Source organism: Pseudophryne corroboree, chromosome 6 (genome assembly GCF_028390025.1).
Source record: "Pseudophryne corroboree isolate aPseCor3 chromosome 6, aPseCor3.hap2, whole genome shotgun sequence".
Taxonomy (NCBI): domain Eukaryota; kingdom Metazoa; phylum Chordata; class Amphibia; order Anura; family Myobatrachidae; genus Pseudophryne; species Pseudophryne corroboree.
In genome coordinates this window covers 621751371-621757965 of record NC_086449.1, presented here as the reverse complement: position 1 = coordinate 621757965, position 6595 = coordinate 621751371, and the positions used below count along the sequence as shown (strand labels likewise).

Here is a 6595-nt window from a genome sequence, read left to right as displayed (position 1 = left end):
CTCCTGTATTGGTTGCCTGGCGCTGCTGTGGATGCTGGGGAACCGCATCCCAGCATCCTTAGCAGCGCCGGGCAGCCAATACAGGAGGAGAGGGGGATGCTGCAGCGGCGCTTACTACCAATCAAATAGCGCTGCTGCTGCTCCCTCTTCCTCCTTCTCTCCGCTGCCCGGCGCTGGTCCTCTTCTCCCTACACAGCGGGGCGCACGGCGCAGACTTCGGCGGCATGTAGAGTCAAGGCCAGCGGCATGTAATGAGTCAAATTGACTCAATTTGACTCATTACATGCCGCTGGCCGTTGCGCCCTCAGGGCAACTGCGCTGTGTGCCAAGCCCCCTTGGCACACACGTAGTTACGGCCCTGATTACACATAAGGTAAATCGATATAAGGAGACTTTTTATATATACATATAAAGGGGTCTGTGCTATTTGCAGCATTACTATTGGCTGCCAAATTTATCAGAGTATGGTACATATAATTGACATGGGAGTCCAATGTGCTATGAAGCATTCTGTGGATGTTATTCTTATTCTCCCTTGCAGCTTGGAGGGAGAGGATTAGTGAAGTGAAAAAAGTGTGAAGATATTATAAAAGGATATCCATCCATGATTAAATGCATTTGTGCCGAGATGTTAAGTTATATAGTTACAATATATAATTAAGTATAAGTAAGTGACTTAGTGCTAAATTGTAATAATATCAGTCATATACTAAAAATAAGTGATTGTGGAAGGTAGTGGTCATGTGTATGACTGATAGAGTTGATTTACTTAAATTTAGATTCAGTGTATGTGTGTTAGAAATATATGTAAACACTAGTCTGTGCAATGATGGAATATCCGTGTATCAATATTCCATATAGTAGTACTGCTAAGAGCCCAACAAGGCCCACTTTAATACAGTACCCAATCTTCGCAAGTGGTTCCCCACTTGGTACTGGTTGGGCCCTCCACTGCTTAGCTTCCAAGATCGGACGGGTTTGGGCGTACAACCAGTGTGGTATGAATGTACCTTGTGGCGAAATGACTCAATCACACAGTAGTCACATTTTTATTGGGAATATTGACAGACTCAAGAATATCAGAAATAGTGAGTGTGAAGTGATTATACATTAAGGTGCTAAGTGCCTACGAAAAAATTGGAAATTGTACAAAACCGGAACTGCTGGAACAAGGGTAGTTTTTTCATAGGAATGGGGCGATCTCGTATCCCTCGTTGAAACCCATGGGATGTGTGGTTTTCAGTTGAAAGATCCAAAACATCTCTCTCTGGGCGAGTTTCTTAGCCAGATCTCCACCCCTTTCGCCACTAGTCACGTGTTCAATTGCTTTAAAGGACATCTCTTCTGGGTTGGATTTGTGTTCAAGTTTGAAGTGTCTGTATAGTAAATGAGTCTCTAATGTATTCTTAATGCTATGTACGTGCTCCTGTATCCTGATTTTCAGAGTTCTTTTAGTTTTGCCCACATATTTCTTGTGGCATGTGCATTCTAGTAAATAAATCACTGATGTGATGTTACAGTTCATAAACTCTTTAATTTTAAATTCCTGAGTCCCGTCCATATTACTGAATGTTTTCCTGTTGGGGTTGAGAAACTTACAGACATTGCAGTGTCCACATTTGTAGGATCCAGTGCATTTAGGAAGAGATTGATAGTTGTCCTCAGGTGGTAGTTCCCGTAGCTTGCTGGGTGCAAGAATATCTTTTAAGTTAAGGATCTCCTTTAGGAGCGGGTCCATAAGGAGTATGTCCCAGTGGGTTTTTAGTGAGGTCCTGATGGCGTGCTCATGGTTGCTGTAAGTGGTTATGAAGGAAATGGATTCATTCTTCTCTGTCTTGTCCTTGTATGTCTGCAGGTTCTCTCTCTCTAGGTTCCTTGTCCTAATTACAGCTTCATCTAGTATGGCTTTAGGGTATTTCTTTTCTTCAAACCTTTTTCTATATGTTCCCAGTTGTTCTTCACAGTCTTCAGTTTTATTACAATTCCTCTTAATTCTGTGAAATTTAGAGTACGGAATGTTGTTTTTCCATTTCTTTGAATGATTACTCTTGTAATGAAGGTAACTGTTTTTGTCGACATTTTTTATGTAATTTTTCGTGGAAACCATCCCTTCCTCTCCGGTTAAAATCAAGTCCAAGAATTCAATCGACTTCTTATTCAAGTTATAGGTAAATTATAGGTTAAAATCATTAGTTTGTAGAATTTTAAAAAAGTCCATAAATGATTCAGCACTCCCATTCCATATGATCAAAATATCGTCTATGTACCTTTTACACAGTACGTGTGTTATATACATGCTTCTCCTCCCATTGACCCATGAATAAATTAGCGAAGCTCGGTGCAAAAATAGTTCCCATAGCGGTGCCACACCTTTGCAGATAAAATTTATCTAAAAATTTAAAATAATTCCGGCTTAAAATAAATTTCATTAAATCGCAGATAAAATTCCTATGGGATTCTGTGAGGGAGTGGTCTTTTATCCAAATATTCTCTGCTTGCTTCGATTCCTTTCTTATGTTCGATGCAGGTATATAAAGATTGGACATCTATGGTTAAAACCATACGACCCCTTAAGGTACGAATCTTGGAGCATGCCAACAGCATTAAAAATGCAAAACAGGACGCAAGAAGATTTAAGACCCTGACGTCAGTGGCCAAACACTTCTTACAACACCATGGAGGTGATAATGGTGGCTTGAAAGCCTATGGCATGCAGAGCATCCAATTAGGCATCAGAGGTGGAGACCTGGATAACGAATTACTGAAACTGGAAACAAAATTTATTTTTCTAATGGACAGTTTGCACCCAGTGGGGTTGAATGAGTATAATAGCTATTTACCATTCCTATAGCTCAGCTACTACTCACTTCCTCTATGAGGATTATGTGGATACACTAGCTCTTCTTCATTATTTTCTGAAAATACTACGATATCATGATGTGGATAAGAATCCTGATGGTATATAGGATTGAGGCTCGAATTTCTTTTCCCTACCATGATTTGGAAGTACAAAGACAGCATGAGTGAATTAGGGATCCAAAATGAAAGATAAAAAGATGCATTACTTCTACTCTTGAATGTGAGCTTTATATAAAGCTGGGAGACAATGCCAACCAACGTAGCCACTCTTTTAGTGTACATATAAATCATTTTGAGCGACACTGGACTCAAGCAGAAGGAATCTGATGGATGGATACTTACCACGGGGCCTGGGAAATGCGAACCTAAAAATGTAAATAATAAAGTATACATTAAACATAAATAAGGAATACATTTAAACACATACAATAAACACTAGAAAAAACAATAAAAATAAGTGAATCAATACACATAACAAAATAGAGTATGAGTGGTATATAAAAGAATAGAGGAACTAACGGGATTTAGTTTAATGATTCATTTTTTTATATACTGAAAACACGCGGGGTATAAATATAATAGTCATAAGTAATATATCACTTTTAATACTGGAAGAAGGTACAATGGTTGGGACTGTATGGTATGAGTATGACACGGTTCAAGTGTGCACGAATTCACATTCAAGTATGTTAATATGAATTAATAAGAATGATATAAAACACGGTCATAGAAATTGGAGTGATACAACAAATAATAAATTATTCATGACATTTATACATAAATTGTTGAGAATATACACTTATACTATAGGTATGAGGTTCTTTTAAAGAGTAACTAGATATGTAATTGAACATCACAGACACAGTTAAAAATTAATTATTACATATAAGAATAGGTATTAGGTAATTATAAAACAACCATATAGGTTAGAGGTCACGAGCACTAGCCCGATTAAGGAACATATCACTAAACATTAAGAGCACTTCACTGGATTATGGTGTATATCACATAGCACTAACGTATACACAGCAAATCAACTGTATTCTATAAGACACTGCAATAATATTGCACATTTACTTGATCAGCCTATATATTCACTGAGGATAGGTATTATACACTTTACTTGAGGGCACAACACAAGAGTGAGAGTGTAGCTCACGTTTTATAACATTTTGGTTCACATGCACATTTGAGGGTTTTTTTCAAAATATCACACTTAGTTAAGGCTGTTTATAATAAATCAATTCAGGAGAAAATGATACTCTTTATATGTCCCACGAGTTAAGGACGGGGACAGGATTCACTGGCATATTTAATTCTCAATAACTAACATAACCGCTATAATGTGGATAGTAGAGGATTCACAACAGTCTCCCATTGGTCTATCCTGATCATTTGACCAGAAAACGGAATACACAGTAGGAGACATCACTACAACACTATTTCTTTTCCCCAGCAAATGGTCTTCAAGCCCCGTGATTGTCCCCAGATTGGTCATGTGACCGGACCCATCAGGAACAAACTCTCTAGAATTGAGGATCGCACCGCGATAGGATGATTAAGTCACGTGAGCGGGAATCTGCTACGTGATTGGAGCGGCAATACTGTTAAATTCCTAATACAGATGACACTCTGGTTAGCCCTGAAAAAACTACATGTGAAACGCGCGTCGGCGGTTCACACTGTATTATTGTGTTAATAACCTGTGCCTGCCAATAATGTGTAATACTGTCAGAATATGAAGTAGAATAGGGAATACTTACAATGCAGAGTGATATGTATGTAGAGCAGACTTTAGCCACTGGAGACATTAGCAATTAACAAGCAATCTAGGCAATTCACCAGCCTAGCATTTATTAAGATCATTAAAAATAGAGGGTCAAATAAATCTACAAACAAAACAAGACAAAAGAGGTCAGTCAAAATTGACCTAAGATGATCCTGAGCCATAGCATAATTTTTACGTGGTGCCTGTTCATTCTATTATATGAATGAATATGATCTCACAGTAGGTGGATCCATATATGGCCACGTATCTGCTACTTTTGTAGATATGAAATCAAGAAAAATCCTTTTTATTAAAATAGATAATTAAATAATGTAGGTAGTGCGCTGTTAACAATGTTGCAAGAGCAGCCCATCAAACGCCACTTCTAGCATACAATAGTTAAAGAAAATATGTGAAACAATAAGTGAAAATATAAGTTAAATGAACAATACGGGTAGCTAGAAAAGTATCTGGAGATTTATCTCACTAGATTAAGAAATCTCTTACTGAAAGCATATACCCGATAAGCGGTGCCTGTTGAATCTATTACAGTGTGATCCCTTAAATAGGAAGAAATAGTAGTCCTCTAAAAGGGCAGGAATGGAGTAGCTACACGTTTCTAAATTTGATTACATTTGGAGTCAAAATTTAGTACATCAAGGAGTAATCAATTAGACAGTCTAATGTTCAATGACCTCTTTCAATTGAGAGGTCTGATGCATTACACCCAATGTATCAGAAATTCATAAATAGAAAAAATACACCATTGGTCTCTCTCTTTTGGATGAACTAGCAGCTTATATTAATTAATCTGTTCCTTTCCAGGGAATCGATGATTGGTATAGCAGAAAACCAAAAGACATGAGGTTCATATAGTACAGTAATTTCCCATGGAGATATACACTTATTTTTATCTACCTTCATGGCATGGTATAAGGGAAAGAACCATCAGGTCCATAGCTGTCTCATAATCAGACCCCACACATAGTAATATTTAGCATGAAACAATAAAGAAATTCTGTGTATTGTAGCTAACAATGACAACAATGTATCTAAAGATCGTATGCTCTGTTATAAAGCGTTAGGCTGCTAAATAATGTTGGGAATGAGTAGGAGAAAGAATAAGCACTTCCCGGCAATACCAGACTGGTTCCCCTATCTGCTATCGTCTCATGTGCAACTAAGTGCAGTGAATGAGGCCGTTGAGAGTTCAGGTAACATCTGATACCGGGATGGAAGAAAGAAGTGCGAGTCGCAAAAGTCTGGTATGCCGATGACGTACGTTTCACAAAAGTAGCAGATACGTGGCCATATATGGATCCACCTACTGTGAGATCATATTCATTCATATAATAGAATGAACAGGCACCACGTAAAAATTATGCTATGGCTCAGGATCATCTTAGGTCAATTTTGACTGTCTTGTTTTGTTTGTAGATTTATTTGACCCTCTATTTTTAATGATCTTAATAAATGTTAAGTTTTAATTTTATAACAATTTTCAATTTAAAAAAGAGTGCACCACCAAGTAAGCCTTCTCTGGGTGACAACCTCCTTATGGTTGTTCTCCCGTTTGTGTCCTTCAATATTGTATTTTGCTTATTGGTGCACCTCCAGCCCCCCCTTTATGCCTCACAGGGTATTGTACTTGTTTATTGATCTTTTGAAAAATAGGCTGGTTCAAATTCGTGGTTAATTTAGCCTGTGCGTGGCCCTCAGAGACTATATGCCTCTTTCTCCTCTTTGAAAATTCACCAGCCTAGCAATCAGGCAGGGACTTAATATTAGGCTGTGATAACGGAAGAAATACTCATAATTAAGTAGATGTTTGTGATGCAGTAGAAACAACTTAAAACCAATTATTAATACTAAAGTATATATGAAAACTGCCTCTCACTTTGAATATATTATCCTCATTGCTTGTGCCCAGTGTCAGACTGCATACAGTTGCGTGCAGCATAAGGGAAG

General features: G+C 37.9%; 1 pseudogene; it reads right to left on the bottom strand.

Moving 5' to 3' along the window:
• Positions 1-892: 892 nt before the first annotated feature.
• Positions 893-1012, bottom strand: LOC134937755 (5S ribosomal RNA; annotated as a pseudogene).
• Positions 1013-6595: the final 5583 nt, after the last annotated feature.